General features: G+C 40.8%; 1 long non-coding RNA gene across 1 annotated transcript in view; it reads right to left on the minus strand.

Annotated features, from left to right (window-relative positions):
- The window catches only part of LOC105515373, a 32,166-nt gene extending 14,948 nt beyond the window's left edge, over positions 1-17,218 (minus strand). The window contains exon 1 of the long non-coding RNA XR_001002313.1: positions 17,117-17,218. This is a non-coding gene — a long non-coding RNA (uncharacterized LOC105515373). The remainder of the gene's footprint in view (positions 1-17,116) is intronic.
- Positions 17,219-18,498: the final 1,280 nt, after the last annotated feature.

Here is an 18,498-nt window from a genome sequence, read left to right on the forward strand (position 1 = left end):
ACTTGCAATGGTGGCATACTTTATTGGTTGGTTTTCACTGATTGATTTTCAAGGGTGCTTGTTTTTCGTCTGGAATATGTATTTGAAAGACTTGTGTATTGTCAACAGTACGGCATTGTATTTATCTTCATTTTTAAATATATTTTCATTGTGATAACTGGTATACTTTTTCATGGGGGGATAAAAGATCTTTTTCCAAATTTGAGTTCTCGGTTATATCTCTCTCTTAACAAAAGTACTCTGTAACTCTTCACTTTGGCAGCCCCGAATACCTAAACATGTTTATTGTTTTATATTCAGTTATTTAAGGAAATATTGTCCAAACACAGACGGAAGGTTATGAGCTAGATCAGGGGTCCCTAACCCCCAGGTCGTGGACTGATGCTGGTCTGTGGCCTGTTAGGAACTGGGCTGCACAGCAGAAGGTGAGCAGTGGGCAAGTGAGCATTACTGCCTGAGCTCCGCCTCCTGTGGCATTAGATTCTCATTGGAGTGTGAACCCTGTTGTGAACTGCACATGTGAGGGATCTAGTTGTGCGCTTCTTATGAGAATCTAACTAGTGCCTGATGATCTGAGATGGGACGGTTTAGTCTGAAAACCATCCCCCACCCCGGCCCATGGAAATACTGTCTTCCACCAAACTGGTCCATGGTGCCGAAAAGGTTAGGGATCGCTGGTGTAGATACTATCTGGGTTTGATTATCTTGCTTGGAATCCCCACATCCCTGAAATAAAGCAGGCAGCAGTTACTTTAAATTATTTTATTTTTAATTTTTGGGGATATAGGGTCTCACTCTGTCACTTAGGCTGGACTGCGGTGGTATGATCACATCTCACTGCAGCCTTGATCTTTTGAGCTCAAGTGATCCTCCTGCATCAGCCTCCTGAGTAGTTGGGATTATAGGCGCCCACCACCACACTGGGCTAATATTATTTTTTTGAGACAGGGTCTTCCGCTGTTACCCAGATTGGAGTGCAGTGGTGTGATCACGGCTCACAGAAGCTTCAACCTCTCAGGCTCAAGTGAGTCCTCCCACCTTGACCTCCCAAGTAACTGGGACTACAGGCATGTGCCACAACACCTAGCTAATTAAACAGTTTTTATTTATTTATTTATTTTTTTAATAGAGACGGGGTCTCAACTTTGTTGCCCAGGCTGATCTTGAACTCCTGGGCTCAAGTGATCCTCCTGCCTCTGCCTTGCAAAGTGTTGATATTACAGGCATGAGCCACCATGCCCAGACTACATTAACTCCTTAAAGGTGGGCTATGGAAATAATGTTGATACTAGCTCTTCAGTGATGGTGTCAGTACAGGAAGAGAGAATTTATATACTTGAATACATTTTGAGGGTAGCTTCATGAGGCACTGTGAGGGAAGGCTTTTCGTAATGAGAATGCTCTACTTGGTCATAGACACACCTTAACTTAATTCCCAATTGTGCATGGAATTGGCATTATAAAAGGCCATCCCTAGAAAATGGGTTATTTGATCACAACTAGACGTCATCCTCTGTATTTTAGAACCATAAATTTACTACTTTTATTAAAAAATTGATTCGTGTCAGCATAACATGCTGAGAATAAGCAGACTTCTGATTGTCTGCCCCACTGTGTTGTAGATGGAAATGTAGACTGTGAGTGGTCTCTGTGGTTCATGACCAAGGGAGTCCTCTAATGATAAGGCATGCTGGAGAGCTGCCCCAGGAGTCTGTTGGAAAGACTGATCCATGTTTTCTGGAGGGGAAGTCGGCCAGGGAGTCCTAATATCCTTTACATTGGACAACTCAGATATTAGTTTTTCCGTAGCTGATTTTTGCAACCTTGCTTTATTTCATAGAGAGAAAAATATAGAAGATAATTTGCAGGAATTAAAAGTTGTTTCATTTAGAAATAATAAGGATTGGCCGGGCGCGGTGGCTCATGCCTCTAATTCCAGCACTTTGGGAGGCCAAGGCGGGATCATAAGGCCAAGGGGATCACAAGGTCAGGAGTTCAAGACCAGCCTGGTCAAGATGGTGAAACCCCATCTCTACTAAAAATACAAAAAATTAGCCAGGTGTGATAGCAGGTGCCTGTAATCCCAGCAGAGCTTGAACCTGGGAGGCAGAGGTTGCAGTGAGCTGAGATCACACCACTGCACTCCAGCCTGGGCGGCAGAGTAAGACTCTGTCTCAGAAAAAAATTTAAAAAAAGGAAATATTAAGGATTATTGTGGACAGTATTGGCAGAAAGAAGAGTGTTCAACACCAGGAAAAAGAGGTTGGTGTTTTGTTGTTTTGTAGACATTTTCTGTGTATAATACTTCTGAGTGTTTCTTATTGTGTGGTGTATGTGAGCTAGCAAAATATTCAATATTTGATGTCTTCTGTTATTTTGAATTCATGTATAAGAACTTTTCCTTCAGGGCATGTTTGTTTATGAGTGGCATTTGGTGTATTTCTTGTGTTAACTTTGATTCTCTCTTTTTGAGTTGTGCTCGTGTGGTGTTTGCATGCCCCATGAATCATAAGAATTTCAGATAATCATAAGCACTAGAGAGAAAGTAAAACAGAGGGATTTGACAGAGAGCGTTGGAGCTGGGTTAACACGTGACAGGGTATTCCTAGCTAGCTCCTTGGCAGAGGGGATATTTTGAGTTGAGACACAAATATGGGGCCAAGTCAGGCAAATGGATACTGGGACAAGAATGTTTCCTAAAAAGCCAATGACAAGCACCAAGATTCTAAGGCAGGAACAAGCCTGAAAAGACCATCCCATGCTTGAGAAGGTAATTGAGGTGGAGAAGGAATAGTCTCAGGCTCACAGGAAGTTAGAGTGAAGTTATCTAGAGGGAGCAATGGCAATTCTGAATGAGAATTCAGGACTGGGCATCCCATAACACTGGATCCACTGAAGACCTCAACCTGAAAAAGGTAAAGTCTTCTGGTTTGTCATTTCCGGAGGGCAGTGGATTCCTAGATTTTTAATCAATCTGTGCATTTGCTTTTAATGTGCCCATTTTACTTCCAAAGTTACTTATATTTCCATAGCCAAAGTTTGACTGACTGAGTTGTTGTAAGTTCCAGGGAAGGCGGGTATGGAGGGATAAGTACTTTGCATGTGGTGACCTTCAAAGGATTTGGCAACAGAGACCTGGGTTTAAGTCTTGGTTTTGTCACTGACAAGCTGTAGAACTCTGAGCAAATAACTCAGCCTTACCAGGTCTCAGCCTGTGAAAAGGATAATCTCATCTACCCACTAGGATTATCTGGAGGATCCATGGGAATAACATACATATTAATGAAATGTTTATTTTCAATAATATTATACATCCTGCTATTTTTTGAAACCAAAGGGAGTTAAGTGGTAATATTTTTAGCAATTTGAAAAATCTAATTGAGGGCTCTCCTTAGGCAGTAGAGTTGAATTCATGTTAATTTTGTCATCAAGCCATTTCTTTTTACAAATCCTTAGTCTTCACCAAGTGGAGTTTTTTGTAAACAAGAGGCAAGATTTTTCTCACTGAATTTGTGGATCAATGCTAGAGACAAAAGGGAAATCTCATTTCTCCACCACTGTTCAAGTCCAGAAGTACATTGTCAAGTTCTTTTTTTGCTGAAACTTACTAGGATGGCTGTAGATTTTTTTTTTCTTTTTCTTTTTTTTTTTTATAAATACAGTCTTGCTCTGTTGCCCAGGCTGTAGTGCAATGGTGTGATCTTGGCTCACTGCAACCTCCGCCTCATGGGTTCAAGCAATTCTCTTATCTCAGCCTCCCTAGTAGCCGGGATTATAGGCGCCCACCACCACGCCCACTTAAGTTTTGTATTTTTAGTAGAGATGAGGTTCCACCATGTTGGTCAGCCTGGTCTCTAACTCCTGACCTCAAGTAATCTGCCCGCCTCAGCCTCCCAAAGTGCTGGGATTCCAAGCATGAGCCACCATGCCCAGCTAAGATGGCTATAGATTTTGTTTTTGATTATTGAAACTTCTTTGTCTTTGGCATTTCCCTTGAGAGTTTAATGAAAACATTGACTTTTGTGGAGGGCAGGAATGGGCCTGGAAGAAAGGGAGGGTGATCCCCCCGGGAAAAGAAGTCCACCCATTGCATCTTGCCCTTGCTATGGTTCAGCCCTGTGTTAAATTGACCAGTGGACGTGCTGCCCTTCAAACTGGTCTGAAATTCCTTCCCTGCTCCCATCTGCCTACTTCATCCTAAACCTCTCTTTAAGCACCCAGCCCTGGTGCTTCCTTCTTCATGGAGCCTTTACATGCTATTCCAGCCCACATTGATGTCTCCCATCCTTGAATTCACTTCAGACCATCAGTCTCCCTTTTCTAGTTTAGTGCTATTTCGAGTAATACATTCTTTTTATTATTAGATGCTACCATTTTCAAGATGTGCCTTCATGGTAACAGTATATTTTCAGGGAGAAGAATGACACACTTCTGAATTATTAGCTAATGCAAAACACATGCTCAAATATAGTGATGTTAAAGAAACCAAGTGAACAAAAGCAAGGTTATGTTTTTAATAAGAGAATGTCTTAATTGTGCATAAACCATCCCAGAAACTCTATTATTTCCGTATTTTAAAAACACTCGAACTCTTTCTTATATCCGGAAAGCACCACAAAAATCTGTCAGATGACAAGTCTGTTCTGATCTGTGTGGTGCATTCCTGCCGTGTAGTATAATTTGAGTAGTGTGCAGTCCTCAACTAAGTTGTTAGACTACATTTTGTCCTTTTTCTGTAACTTCTGAGTAGTGCTACTCTAAATTTGCTCTGTAGACCTGAGCTGAGGTGCAAAGTCTGTTTTTGTTAACCTGTGCACAATGGTGTAAATATAGAAATTGAGACTTAGAATTTAGAAATGTAATAGTAATTGGCTGAGTGTGTAATCCTAGCTGCTTGGGAGGCTGAGGTGGGAGGATCATTTGAGCCCAGGAGTTCAAAACTGACTTGGGCAACAGAATGAGACCCTGTCTCTAAAAAAAGAAAAAGGAAAATAATTATTTATTTATTTATTTATTTATTTATTTTTATTTTTAGGCAAGGTCTCACTCTGTCACCCAGGGTGGAGTGCAGTGGCATGATCATAGCTCCCTGCAGCCTTGACCTCCTGGGCTGAAGTGATCCTCCTACTTCAGCCTCCCAAGTAGCTGGGACTAGAGGTGTACACCACCATGCCCAGCTAATTAGAAAAAAAATATTTCATAGAGATGAGGTCTCACTATGTTGCCCAGGCTAAGAAAAAGAAATGTAATTGCACAGGACAATTGTCTGTCTGTTGAGTTTAATAATTAAAAGTTGGGTCTTGTATTTTGTAGTGTGTGCATATGTTTTTTCTGGTCATTAATTTTTATCGTCTTTTGATACTTTGGGAAATAAGAAACCACTGGTCCTTTCTCACAACTAGTTTGAGAAGCAGTGCTCTAAAACAGTAGTTTTCAACCCTAGCTGAATATATCATTTAAATCACATAAACCAGATTTAATATCAATTAAATCAGAATCTTGGGGATATAGCATAGGCATTGGAGTTAGTGTTATTATTTTTAGTGTAATTTTTAAGTTCCCCTGTGTATTTTAATGTGGGGTTCTGGTTAAGATCCCCTATATGGAGTACCTATTTTTGTTGAATATGTAGTGATTTCCATTGCAGAGAAAGTTCCAGGATAAGGCCTTTTCTTGTCCTGTTATCTGCTTAAGCTTTGTCTCCAAATGCTGCCCAAAGAGGAGATAGGCAGTCTCGAGAGGCAGTCACCATCTTATGTGCCTGGTCACCCTCCCCATGTGGCAGGTGCTGCATCCACATGGTGACCAGCATATGGCCCTGCCCTCCTGGAGCTTCCAGTCTAGTGAGGAAAGGGAGGCAGGCTGTAAACAATTAAACTCTTCACTATTTTGTCAATGATACTTGTGAACTGAATGGTGGGTAGGTGATCTGTCTTAGCCAGGGTAGTCTAAGACCTGGAGAATGAGAAAGCCAGAGATAGGAATGATAGAGAAAGGGCATTCTGGTTTGAGGGATGGTGGAAGCAACATTCTAGAAGTGGGCAGAGCTTGGAGTGTTGGATGAGGGTAGGTCTGGGGGAGAGCAGTGGCAGCTGGGTTAGGAAGGGCAGCAGAGGCCGGGCCACAGGGCCCTGAAGGCCATGGTCAGGGGTTTGGATTTTGTTCTAAGGGCAGTGGCCATTCACTGGAGGGGTTTTAGCAGGAACCAAGCTTTCTGTCACCCAGTTTGATATGTCAGAGGGTGGATGTCTCTTTGGAGATACGGTAGGTGAGAAGGGACCTGAGATTGGGTGATTTTATCGCCCTTCTAATCCTGAGAGTCAAGCAGGTAAAACAGAAACTGAAATAGGGTTGGTCAGTCCAGGCCATTCTTGCCCTCATTGGCTCTCCTTGCTGCATATTTTGTGAAATATCAGCCATCAGGGTAGTGGTGTCTCTTTACTGCCTGGAATTAGTTGGAAAGGTGAGAACTGAATCAAAAAGTTATGGCACAATCTTGACAGCTTCCTCAAAGATTAAGTAGTCTGTGCTCCTTTCTAATTTGCTAGATTTACATGGTTTTGAAGAATTTAGAATTATTTTCTTCCTTCCTTTTTTTTTTTTTTTTTTTTGCACTGGCTAAGACCTCCAGCACTAAACATAGGTGTTAGAATCAGCTACTTTTTTTTTTTTTTTTTTTAAGAAGGAGTCTTGCTCTGTCACCCAGGCTGGAATGCAGTGGGGCGGTATCGGCTCACTGCAACCTCCACCAGGCCTCCACCTCCTGGGTTCAAGAGATTCTTCTGCCTCAGCCTCCCGAGAAGCTGAGATTACAGGTGTGCACCACCACACCTGGCTAATTTTTGCATTTTTAGTAGAGACAGGATTTCACCATGTTGGCCAGGCTGGTTTTGACCTCCATACCTCAGGTGAGCCTCCCACCTTGGCCTCTCAAAGTGCTGGGATTACAGGCGTGAGCCACTGCATCTGGCCTAGAATTATTTTCTGTGCCTGATTTCAGGCAAATTGAAAATAAGAAGCACTTAGGAAGTTTGAGTAAATCAAGCTGACTGGCAAGGATAAAAACAAAACCATTCAGAAAGTACCTTATTTTCCCTCTGTCTTAGGGAAACTGATCTCTGGAGAAGGTGTGTGTATATGCAGGCATGTGGGTATGTGCGTATGTGTGTGTTGCATTACATTTGATAAGAACATTTCAGGAGTGTGCTCTCTGTGTGCCAGCAATTTCATTCTCATGCTGCCCTAGGAAGTAGGCACTGCTGTTATCCCGGTTTTGTAAATGAGGGAACTGAACCCTGGAGGGAAGTTACTTGCCCACAGTCACACCTGAGTAGGAAACGGCAGACGGGATACATACCCAGGACTCCTAGTCCAAGCTTCCACTTGCCACTCCTGTATTATATTAAGACTTAAAGCTGTGGTGGCTTATGCCTGTAATCCCACTACTTTGGGAGGCCAAGGTGGGAGGATCATTTGATCCCAGGAGTTCAAAACCAGCCTGGGCAACATAGAGACCCTGTCTCTACAAAAAATAAACATTGGCTGGGAGTGTTGGTGTGCGCCAGTAGTCCTAGTCCCAGCTGCTTGGGAGGCTGAGGTGGGAGGATTGCTTTAGCCTGTGAGGTTGAGGCTGCAGTGAGCTGAGATTGTGCCTCTGCACTCTAGCTTGTGTGGACAGAGTGATACTTGTCCCCACCACTCCCCCCCAAAAAAGACTTTGATCTGAGAACCCCTGTTGATTTTTACTGGATTGACCTTGGTGGCCTCATTCTAGACATTTAGTGACACCTATGACCCCTTTCATTCTCTTCCTTTTGATCCTTAATTTCCGATTTTGTTAAAGCTCCTTAAGGCAATTTTTGTTTTCTCTCTGATTTCCTGAGGTTAATGGTAATGTTGGCAGGGTGATGCTGCTCATCTGGTCTGATTCCCAAGCTGGAGGTAATGGCGTGTGTCCTGCCCTGGTGCTGCTCCGTGATGGGGAGCATGCTCAGTTTCCTGCATTCAGGTGAGAGCAGAGACTTGGCAGGATCCGCCCCGTTCAGAGTTGCAGGAAGAGCCTTGGATGCCTGTCCCAAATTGGAATAAGTGGGAGGGAGCCACAGGCTGGTACAGGTAAGAGAGCTCAAGCTCTGTCTTTTCACAGCTAAAACTCAGCCCTTCTGCTGTGATTCTTCGAGGGCCAGGGGTGCTTCCTGCAGGAATGAATGTAGGAGCTTACTTTTGCATATGCAAGGGGCTGGGCTGTGGCTGCCTTCTCAAGTTCTCAAGTCAGTGTCTAGGGGCTGCTGTCTTCCTGAATTGCTGGGAATTTTATTGTTAAGGAGCCATCTTGGCTGAGTCTGTTTTTATTCTACTATTTGAGGTTGGGCTTGCGTTCAGACTGGGAGCAGTCTGTGGCTTCTCTCCTTGTCAGATACCTTGGAGGTGGGCGCAGTGTTCAGGAATCTGATTATCTGGGAAGACACTATTGCGGATGTGAGAGTTTTCTCTCTCCTACAGCTTTGCTTGTTTGTCTCCCTCGTGTTTGTAAAGCAGTAAAATACCAACCCATAAGATTATTGTTTAGTAAACAGAAGCAAATCCAGACATTTATTCCCTACTATTGCTATATTTAGAAATGATCATTAATCCATATCAGAGAACTCTCACAAAGATGTGTTATTTTTGCATTCTTTAGTGTGTAATAAATATCATGGGGCTACATTAAGAAGTATGTTATCCTTTTGAGAAGACCAGTCTTGGTAGTTCTTTTTGTGTAGTGAAAATGATGTATTAAAAAAATAATAAGAATGAATTTTAAAACCTGGTATTTTCTGCAGCAGAATAAGGATGTACTAGTAAAAGTGCTAATTATTGGAGCCCTGTGGGATAGCAGGCATTTGTGAGTTTTTAGGCATTCTGGGATGTATACATGCAAAATTATGGAGGGTGCTGAGGAAATGAGGACAGTAGAATTAATCTGTACAAAATTTGCCTTTTTCGCAGAATCTGAGGATTGGACCAGAGCCCCGATATAAGTTAAACAGAAGTTATTTGTGTATGTAGATAAATGATTTTCACCATTCTGAAGCTTAACAGAAATATTTTCAATAGGGAAAAAACCTTGCCGTTGCAGTTCTTTATTTTCCACAGCGGTAGCAAGCCGCAAGTGAGAGAATGTTTTTAATTGAAATCACATAACTTCATCTCAGCCAACTTCCAATTGCTTCCCCTGTGCAGCGTTTTGCCAGAGTTTCAAACAAGACTGTACAAGAAAGGAAAAGAATGTGGCATTCACAGATACTGAAACATTGTAAAAACAACGCTGATATCGCCAGCCAATTCCGTCACCACGTGACTCTCACCCTTCTACCAAGGATGAACAGAAATGTCATCCATACACTTGCTCTGAGCTCCCAGTCTCCGGTCTGGGCCTGCATGGTGGATTCCTCCTCCTTTCAAGGACCACCCTGGGCTATTTTGCCCTTCCTTTTGTGTGGCGTCATCTTTTATTTTTTCCTTGTCTCTTGGTTGTTTTGGTTAGAGAGGAGTAGTCTTTATGCTGGGCTCTGCGTTGCAAGTAGTATAAATGCTCTTGAGCGAAAATAAAAAGAGGATGTTTACTGTAAGGGTATCTGAAGCATACCCAAGGTAAGGGTTATCCAGTGTAGGCCTATTTTGGAAACACCCCGGGACTAAGGACTTTGAACCTTATCAGGTTTTTCTGTAGGTATTTATCCTTTCCTGCCGAATGCACCCTTGCTTCATTCTTCTGTTCTCTCAAAATAGACTGATCTGCTTCCCAGAGCCTGGCTGCCCACACTCCTAGCATTCCTCTCAAGGGTTCATCCAGACTGAAGCTGGAATCTCTTAGTCCTGATTGTAAATTCCAGGGAGAAGGTTTCTCATTGGTTCATAATAGGTCAGATGTCTGCACCTGTGGCCAGCGTAATGGAGTTCTGTGCAAAAATGATGGCTGAAAGTATGTCTTTTGTAACCTATAGGGGTAAGAAAATGACTAGAAAACTGGGGAGACAGGGTATTCATCTGGTAACTTGAATTACCAGATGAAAGTGGTGTTCACTACACTTGCCTTTTTGTGTTTCTTTGTGGGGCCTCTTACTAACTCCCTCTTCACGCCAATTTCAAGTTCATCAAAACCTAGTCAAACGGTGGGTATATTTATATGCATGGTGTTGGACAGACAGATATGGCTAAGTAATTCTGTACTAGTATATGATTCAGTGAACATTTATTGAGTGCCTATCATATACTAAGCCCTTTTTCAAGTCTAACACTAGACAAATAATAGATGACTCTCTTAATTTTCACTCACACCTTTATCACTTCTTCCCAATTGTCACACTGTGTTTTCTGTCTACCTCTTACACATCATGTTCATTGTAGTGAGTGAGAAGTTATCTTGAAGGTTGCTTAGTAATGTTGTGACTTTTACCTTTTATGTCCTGGGTGATGGATGGGATTTTTAAGAGTTAATGAGTCCAAGGATGCCTGACATATGAAAGACACGATATTGCCTGTGTCGCTGCAGTAACTTCCAAAGCATGACGATGGGTGTATACCGCCTATCACTTGTCCCCAAGACAAATCCCAGTAGCATCGAAAGCTCATTTTTGGGGGGTCCAGGTAATTGTAATCATGGGACACATGATAATGTAAAAGCTAATCTGAAATTCTTTTGGAACTTTGATTACTCCCTTTGATCTAAGTATGCAAGTGATTAACTGCAAGATATGTGGAAAATGTTCCTTTCCCTTCATCTTTGGAAGCAAGATCTGTATTTCTATGGGTGCAATGCCATTTTAGCACTCTCACTTTGGACTTGACCAAGACTTTTATGGGATCTGAAAAAGTAGTGCATCAGGAAGGGTTTATTTTAATTTGTGTTTCTTAATCCCATTTTAACTTTCTCCCCCTTTGAAAGTCCCATTTAGGGTGTAAGCAAGTTAGCAGAAGTATACATGAAACTGTATTAGATAGCTCTTTGGGGCTCCACATGTATGGAGAATTAACACTGACACCAAGGCCCTTGCCGTGAATTCATTTTTCCAGCATAAAACATGAGAACAGATCATAATTGTTCTTTCTGTTTCCAGCTCTCTTAATTTTATTCCCTTTGGTATTGTTGTCTGTAGGGATTTTTATCCCAGTTATGTCACAAAAGGATGGTAGTGTTTTGCCATGGTGACGTTTCCATTATCTGTCTGAAATGATCTCAGTTTTTTCTGAGGTTGACATTCCTCCCCTGCCTTCCTGTGATCTGTTTTCATTTCTTGATAAGTCTGATTTCTTCAGCAGAATGATCATAATGAGACATGTTATTAGTAAGAATGGTAGAGAGAAAATGGACCTGAGTAGTTACGAACTTCCTTCCTCTGATGACTGTTTTCCTGGAGCTGAATCCTCACATTGTACTTTTTACACTGTGAATGTTTTTTCTGTTTTGAAAGACATCCACTTGGAATATATTACCTAAAACATCTTTTAGGCTGGGCATGGTGGCTCACACCTGTAATTGTAGCACTTTGGGAGACTGAGGTAGGAGGGTTGCTTGAGCCCAGGAGATCCAGCCCAGCCTGGGCAACATGGCGAAACCCATCTCTACAAAAAATTAGCCGAGCACGGTGGTGGTGTGTGCCTGTAGTCCCAGCTGCCCAGGAGGCTGAGGTGGGAGGATCACCCGAGCCTGGGAAGTTGAGGCTTGAGTGAGCCGAGGTTGTGCCACTGCACTTCAGCCTGGGCTGCAGAGTGAGACCCCAGTCTCAAAATAATTTTCTTTAGTTATTTAAAAATATATTTACTTAAATTGACAAATAATAATTGTACATATTCATGGGGTACGTAATGATGTTTTGATACATATAATGTATAGTGATCAGATCAGGGTAATTAGCATATCCATCTTCTCATTTATCATTTCTTTGTGTTGGGAATGTTCAATATTTTCCTTCTAGCTATTTGAAAGTATACAATAGATTATTCTTAACTGTTACGTTGCCATTGTTTTCATTTGTTTTTCTTTTTCCTTTCTTTTCTTTTTTTTTTTGAGACAGAGTCTCTCTCTGTTGCCTAGGCTGAGCACAGTGGTGCGATGTCAGCTAACTGCAACCTCTGCCCCAGGTTCAAGCAATTCTCCTGCCTCAGCCTCCCGAGTAGCTGGGATTACAGGCATCTGTCACTATGCCTGGCTAATTTTTGTATTTTTAGTAGAGACGAGGTTTCACCATGTTGGCCAGGCTGGTCTCGAGCTCCTGACCTCAAGTGATCCCCCCACCTCGGCCTTCCAAAATGCTGGGATTATAGGCATGAGCCACTGCGCCCAGCCCTTCATTTGTTTTTCTATGTCAGTATACTTTGAAGGACTTTGTATACTAAGTGTTTCAAAATAACAGGAGCTTTTGTGAAATGAGACATACAAATGAAGGAGACATGAACTTACCCCTATTTTCTGTACCTGTCAATGATTTGAATTTCAGGGTTTTTGTTTTGTTTTGTTGTTTCTGTTTATGTATGTGTATAATTTTTTTACACATACACATGTACATGTACAAATGAACAAGCCTGTGTACATTTAATTTTTACAAATAAATGCCTACTTTTTCTGATGCCATATTAAACTCTTCCATATTACTGCCTTTTCCTAGGGTTTTGTAAAATAGTACTTTATCTCCAAGCTACTATCCAGCCACCTTTTATTTAAAGTGTTCAGTGGACCATTATTTGGGATGAATAAAAATTTGATGTTATGCCACAGAAAGGTAGGATTTGGGGGAGAAACAAATACAGGAAACAGGTGGAAATAGATACATTGAGAAGAATCCTTTTGAGCAGGGATTTTGGTAGAAAGCATTAAAACAAATCGTATATCAAACTCTCTGGCTGGTGGTCAGTCTAATCACAAGCATTTATTCTTAAGTGTCCTACAGAGAGAAAAAGCTGTTTATGACTCTATCTTGAATTAAATATTTGGATTTGGACTGCAACTTAATTTTAGGGAGAAAACATCTGTCTTTTCTGAAAACAGTATGCCTTTAAAAGTGATCCCTGTGGTAGAATGTTGTTGAAATGCTTAAATACTTTCCACTAAGTTTTTTTCCCCCCTTTCCTTTCTTTGTTTTTTTTTTTTTTTTTTTTTTTTCGGACAGGATTTTACTCTGTTGCTCACACTGGAGTGCAGTGGTGCGATCATACCTCACTTTGGCCTCAACCTCCTGGGCTTAAGTGATCCTCCCACTTCAGCCTCCCTGGTAGCTGGGAGTGCAGGGGTACAACCATGCCTGGTTGATTTTTTAAAAAAATTTTTGTGGAGACAGGTTCTTTTTTTTTTTTTTTTTTTTTAATTTAAAATTGAAGTTCTAGGGTACATGTGCACAACGTGCAGGTTTGTTACATATGTATACATGTGCCATGTTGGTGTGCTGCACCCATTAAGGCGTCATTTACATTAGGTACATCTCCTAATGCTGTCCCTCCCTCCTCCCCCGACCCCACGACGGGCCCCTGGGTATGATGTTCCCCGCCCTGTGTCCAAGTGTTCTCGTTGTTCAATTCCCACCTATGAGTGAGAACATGCTGTGTTTTGTTTTCTGGGACACAGGTTCTTGCTGTGTTTCCTTAGCTGGTCTGGAACTCCTGGGCTTAAGCTGTCCTCCTGCCCCAGCCCCTCAAAGTGTTGGGATTAAAGTCTGTTAATTTTCTAATGCAAAAGAATGGTACATGTTTATTACAGAACTATTAGGAAGAGCTAACCCAAAAACTCACCTATTTTTCCAGCCATCAAATATAACCAGTTTTATTCTTTAGTGATGTATTGGTCCTCTGTATTCACGGGTTCCACAACCAGCTGCAGCTACAAATTATTTAAAAAAAAAAAAAACCCAGCAACCCCAAATAGTACTACAATGTAGTACAAATAAAAAAATACAATGTATCAACTATTTACATAGTATTTATATTGCATTAGATATTATAAGTAATCTATAGATTATTTAAATTACACAGGAGGATGTGCATAGGTTTTATGCAAGTACTGTGCTATTTTATATCAGAGATGTGAGCATCTGTGGATTTCGGTATCCAAGGGGATCCTGGGAACCAATTGTCTTGGATATGGAGGGGCAGTTGTATTATTCTAGGTGTATTGTGTGTAGGTGTATAAAATCAAAATTTATATTGAAGAGTATACATTTTGTTACTTTAATATTCATTTCCTGTGAAATCATGAACATGTTGCCATGTCAAAGAAAAGCCCCACCTGGTTTTACACTATCATTTTGAAGTTTTACTTAGTATTTCATTGTATGGATGTATACTGTCCTTATTATTGTTGGGTATTTAGGTTGTTTCCCGTTTGTTTGTTTGTTTTTTTGAGACAGGGTCTCTGATGCCCTGCCTGGAGTGCAGTGGCACAGTCATAGCTCACTGTAACCTCAGACTTGCAGGCTCCAGCATCTTCCTGCCCCAGCGTCCTGCATAGCTGGGACTACAAGTGTGAATCACTGTGACCAGCCAGTTTTTCACGTTTTAAACAACTCTGTGTTGAACATCCTTATAGCTAAATCTTTGTTCACATGATTCGTAGTTTTCTTGGACAAGCTCCCCAGATGTGAAATTGCTGAGTCCAAGGTTTTGATAATTTCAAGTCTTTTTTTCTTCTTCCTAAACCGCATACAACCAAAGTATCCTCTATTGATAACCTTCCTGTTGGCCATGGGCATGGTTGTACTTTTCTTGTGATTACTATTGTTAGTAGTAATAATAAAAATACTTATTATATGTAGTACCTTGGTGGTTTCAGTTTTGATTGGGACTTCAGTTTTCTTTCTTGTCTTAGTCCTGTATAACCTGAATTTAAAGTGAGTAGGAACATTGGCCTTTTGTCTATTGCCTATAGGGATAAAAATACTGCAGTGGGTAGAGATTTTGGTCTGGCTGGGGGCTTCCCCATGTCAGCCAGGTTGCTGGGTACTATTGAGCTGGTCCTTGCAGCATCACTTCTTGAGGTTTGCAGAGATGCAGTGGTAGTGGGTCAGCCTGTATTCCTCTCCAAGCTAGGGGTGGGGGCGCTGAGCGAGTGTTTCCAACAAAGAGCAATCTGGTATCTATCTGCTTCTAGGCAGCTAAGGAATGCTGAATAATTAGTAGCTTTCCAGGGAAATATTACTTGCTATAGTTGAATGTTCTTTTGGACTTAATGCCAACTATAGTTTGATGATTGAAAAGTCCCTGCAGAGGAAAAAGTGTTTAGAAGCAAATGTATTGATGGTATTGATGGATATTGATTTTCAGTGTTAAAATGGAGGGTAATTGACATAAGTTTGAATGGGACTTCACCATCTCAATGACTTTATTTTGATTTTAGCCATTTTTATGCACTTGGCACATGAAACTATAATGAATTTAGGTTAAGTTAGTCACTTTGATAAAGAAAGCTGCCGGATAGATAGATGGTCATTAATCATATAATGATTCTTTGTAGGGATTTGGAAAGAAAAAATTGGATTATTGTTTGAAGACAAAGGGGGTGTCTACCATGCCTTGCCTTCTCGAATGAATTGTAGTACTTTCGAGAATTCTGGTCTCTGATCCTGAGGGTGGCAGTTTAATTTCTGAAATCTGAAGGTGTCACACAAACTCAGACAAGCAAATTGCCTGTATATTTCACATGTTGTGTTCTTTAATGCCCATGGTTAAGACATTGAGTGAAGAGAACAGGGGCTGGAAAAGAGGTGCTGAAGTTTTGAATGAGGCACTCTGCCTGTTGTACTAGCTGTGAACCCATCTGGGGAACAAGTACTGACACTGCCCACTTAGAAGAAGACACGTTTGTTAAAGAGGTACAGTTGCCTTTATGGCTGGCATTTTAGTTAACCAGTAGCAAAATAAAGGACTGATGGATTTATTATCAGATTATGCACAACCGTGTACATATTGCTAAATCCTCCATAAACATCACAGGTATCTAAAATAAAAGAGAAGTTTTGATTTGTTTTAATAAATAACATTAGCTAGCACCTCCATTTCTGACCAGTCCTGTTTGGAAATGCCACAATTATGGGCGTGTGTTATTTTGACCTCATGTGAAGGTTCCATGACAACTGTAAACATTCATATTGCAGATTTTCATAAGTCTATAAATCTGGATGAGGCAAGTGTCCTCCGCCTGCAATAAAGATGTGTTACGAAATTTCCCATGCCAGAAGAGACACTCAGAGCTGGGATTGGCCTTTTCAAAAGCTGTTGATGGTGATGAGTGGTAACTCCACTTTCAGTTTTGGCATCAGATGGAGTTTGTGGCTCATTGGTTTCATTGTGTTGCCTGGGTATGTCCTATTTAGACTTAATTAGATGGTTTACACCACTGTCCTAGGTAGTTGCTGTTCAAGGACTGTCCTTACTGAATACCCTTGGTATTTTATTTCTCTTTTCTTACACGAATCCTCAATTACAACAACAAAGAAAATGCTAACATTTGGCATCACTGGTAAACTAAGGATGCTTTAGATTAGGATTTCCATTTGCTGCCTTTCCAAATTTGATAATTTATATTTGGATATCCTTTTAGCATATTTTTGGTGGAATGGTTCACTTTATTATTATTTTTTTTAAGATGGATGTTTCCTAGCTTTCACCAAGGAACAACTCAGTTTCAATGGAATGTTTTGTAAGTATGATGTAATGGAAATTTCACAGGATTTGGAGTCACAAGGGCCTGTGTTGGCATTTTAGTGCCATTATTTATTAATTGTGTGACCTTGGGCAATCACATAGCCTCTCTGCACTTCCATTTTCTCACTAGTAGGTAGAGATGATATTATTGATTGCTATTTAGGGGTTGTGGCAGAAATTATGCTGTTCTTATGACTTTGAGATTCTTTCCATAGGGAGGCGGGTAGTGATGTCTCATTCCTTCTTTTTGTATGGAGGGGTGGCCATGTGATTAAGGTGGAGCAGTGCTGTGAAACTTCCAAGATAGGGTCATAAAAGGTGATATAGCTTCTGCCTGGTTCTTTTGGGACACTTGGTTTTGGAAGTCAGCTAGGAGGCTGCAAGGGAGCTCAAGGAGCCAAATGGTGAGGCCACATCTAAGTGTTCCAGGGCAGGTGAAACACACCTGAGGTTTCAGATGATTCTAGCCCTGGGCCATTGAGTTGCCTGCAGTCTTCCCAGTGTAAGATCCAGACATCAGGGAGCAGAGACAAGCATTTCAGCTGTGCTTTGTATAAATTCCTGACTCACAGAAATTGTGAAAGATAATAAAATGATTGTTGTCAGTTTAAGCCATTATATTTTGGGATGATTTGTTACACAGCGGTAGATAATTGTAATAAAGATATCGTGAGATTCAAATAAATGGTAGTTCTCCTTCTAATTTTGCATACTGTCTCTATCACTTGGCAACTGTGTGACCTGGGGCAAAATATTTAACTTCTTTGTGTCTGTTTTCTTAATTGTAAATGGGGCTTACGATAATTCCCTCTGGACTTCTGATGAGAATTAGTGATACGATACTTGATACGCTCAATAAATGTAACTTGTCATTATTTTTTGTTAAACTATATCGCTGGATTTTGGGAATGCATGAAAAAACTTGTTAATTGTATTTTGATTTTTAAAGGACTTACATAAATTTCATTTTGTACCTTTCTCTAGGCAAGAAACAAATTCGAATGTAATTTTCATGAAATGAAAAAAATAAAAGAAAAATGAATAGTAAATCTGATGCTAGTATCTGCCATTTATTTCACATATTTTTTCTAAGGTTGTATATGTCTGGGAACCTTTGGCTTTGCTTGGTAGAAAGAGGACTTATGACTCCAATTAGAGGACATCAATAGAGAAGAAGGGATGAAGGATGGGAGGTAGGAAAGAAATCTTATTTTCAGTAACTTATGTGCCAGAAACTGCACTGTAGTCTTTTACCAGTGTAGTCTTCTTAGATACTCTGAGACAGATAATAAGAAAAGAATGGATTGTTACTTAATTTTTATCGTCCCTGAAATCGAGGTTGTTAGTGTCCTTCTCTGGTGTGTTACGCGGAGAAAGGAACAATGATTGCAGTTTTACTTTCAGGCTAAAAGCTACAAATCTGAGCTCACATTTCTGTTTGTTTCTGCCTCTGACCCTGGGTGGCTTTGTGACCTCTCTAAGCCTCAGTTTCTTCAGTTGTCAAATGGGTCTACTAGTGTTTCCTATTTCCTTGCATTGTTAAAGAAGAGCCCATGAGAATCTGTTTCCTAACCTAGCCTGGTCATAAGAATGATTGTAGTGCGTTTTTTAAAATAATGGGACCCATCCCAGAGCTACAGAATTAGAATTTCCAGGGATTCTGTGATTCTGTGCCCCACGTAAGTCTTACGTTAGGCTGATTTGGGAGGCGTTAAAACAACATGTAAAGTTGAACAGTTAAGACCTAATAAATAAATGTTAGCTGCTATTATAATTATACTTAACATTAATTTAATGTTTTAGGTAAGTTCTTTTATATATGTTCTT

Source organism: Colobus angolensis, unplaced genomic scaffold, assembly GCF_000951035.1.
Source record: "Colobus angolensis palliatus isolate OR3802 unplaced genomic scaffold, Cang.pa_1.0 Scaffold26, whole genome shotgun sequence".
Classification (NCBI taxonomy): domain Eukaryota; kingdom Metazoa; phylum Chordata; class Mammalia; order Primates; family Cercopithecidae; genus Colobus; species Colobus angolensis.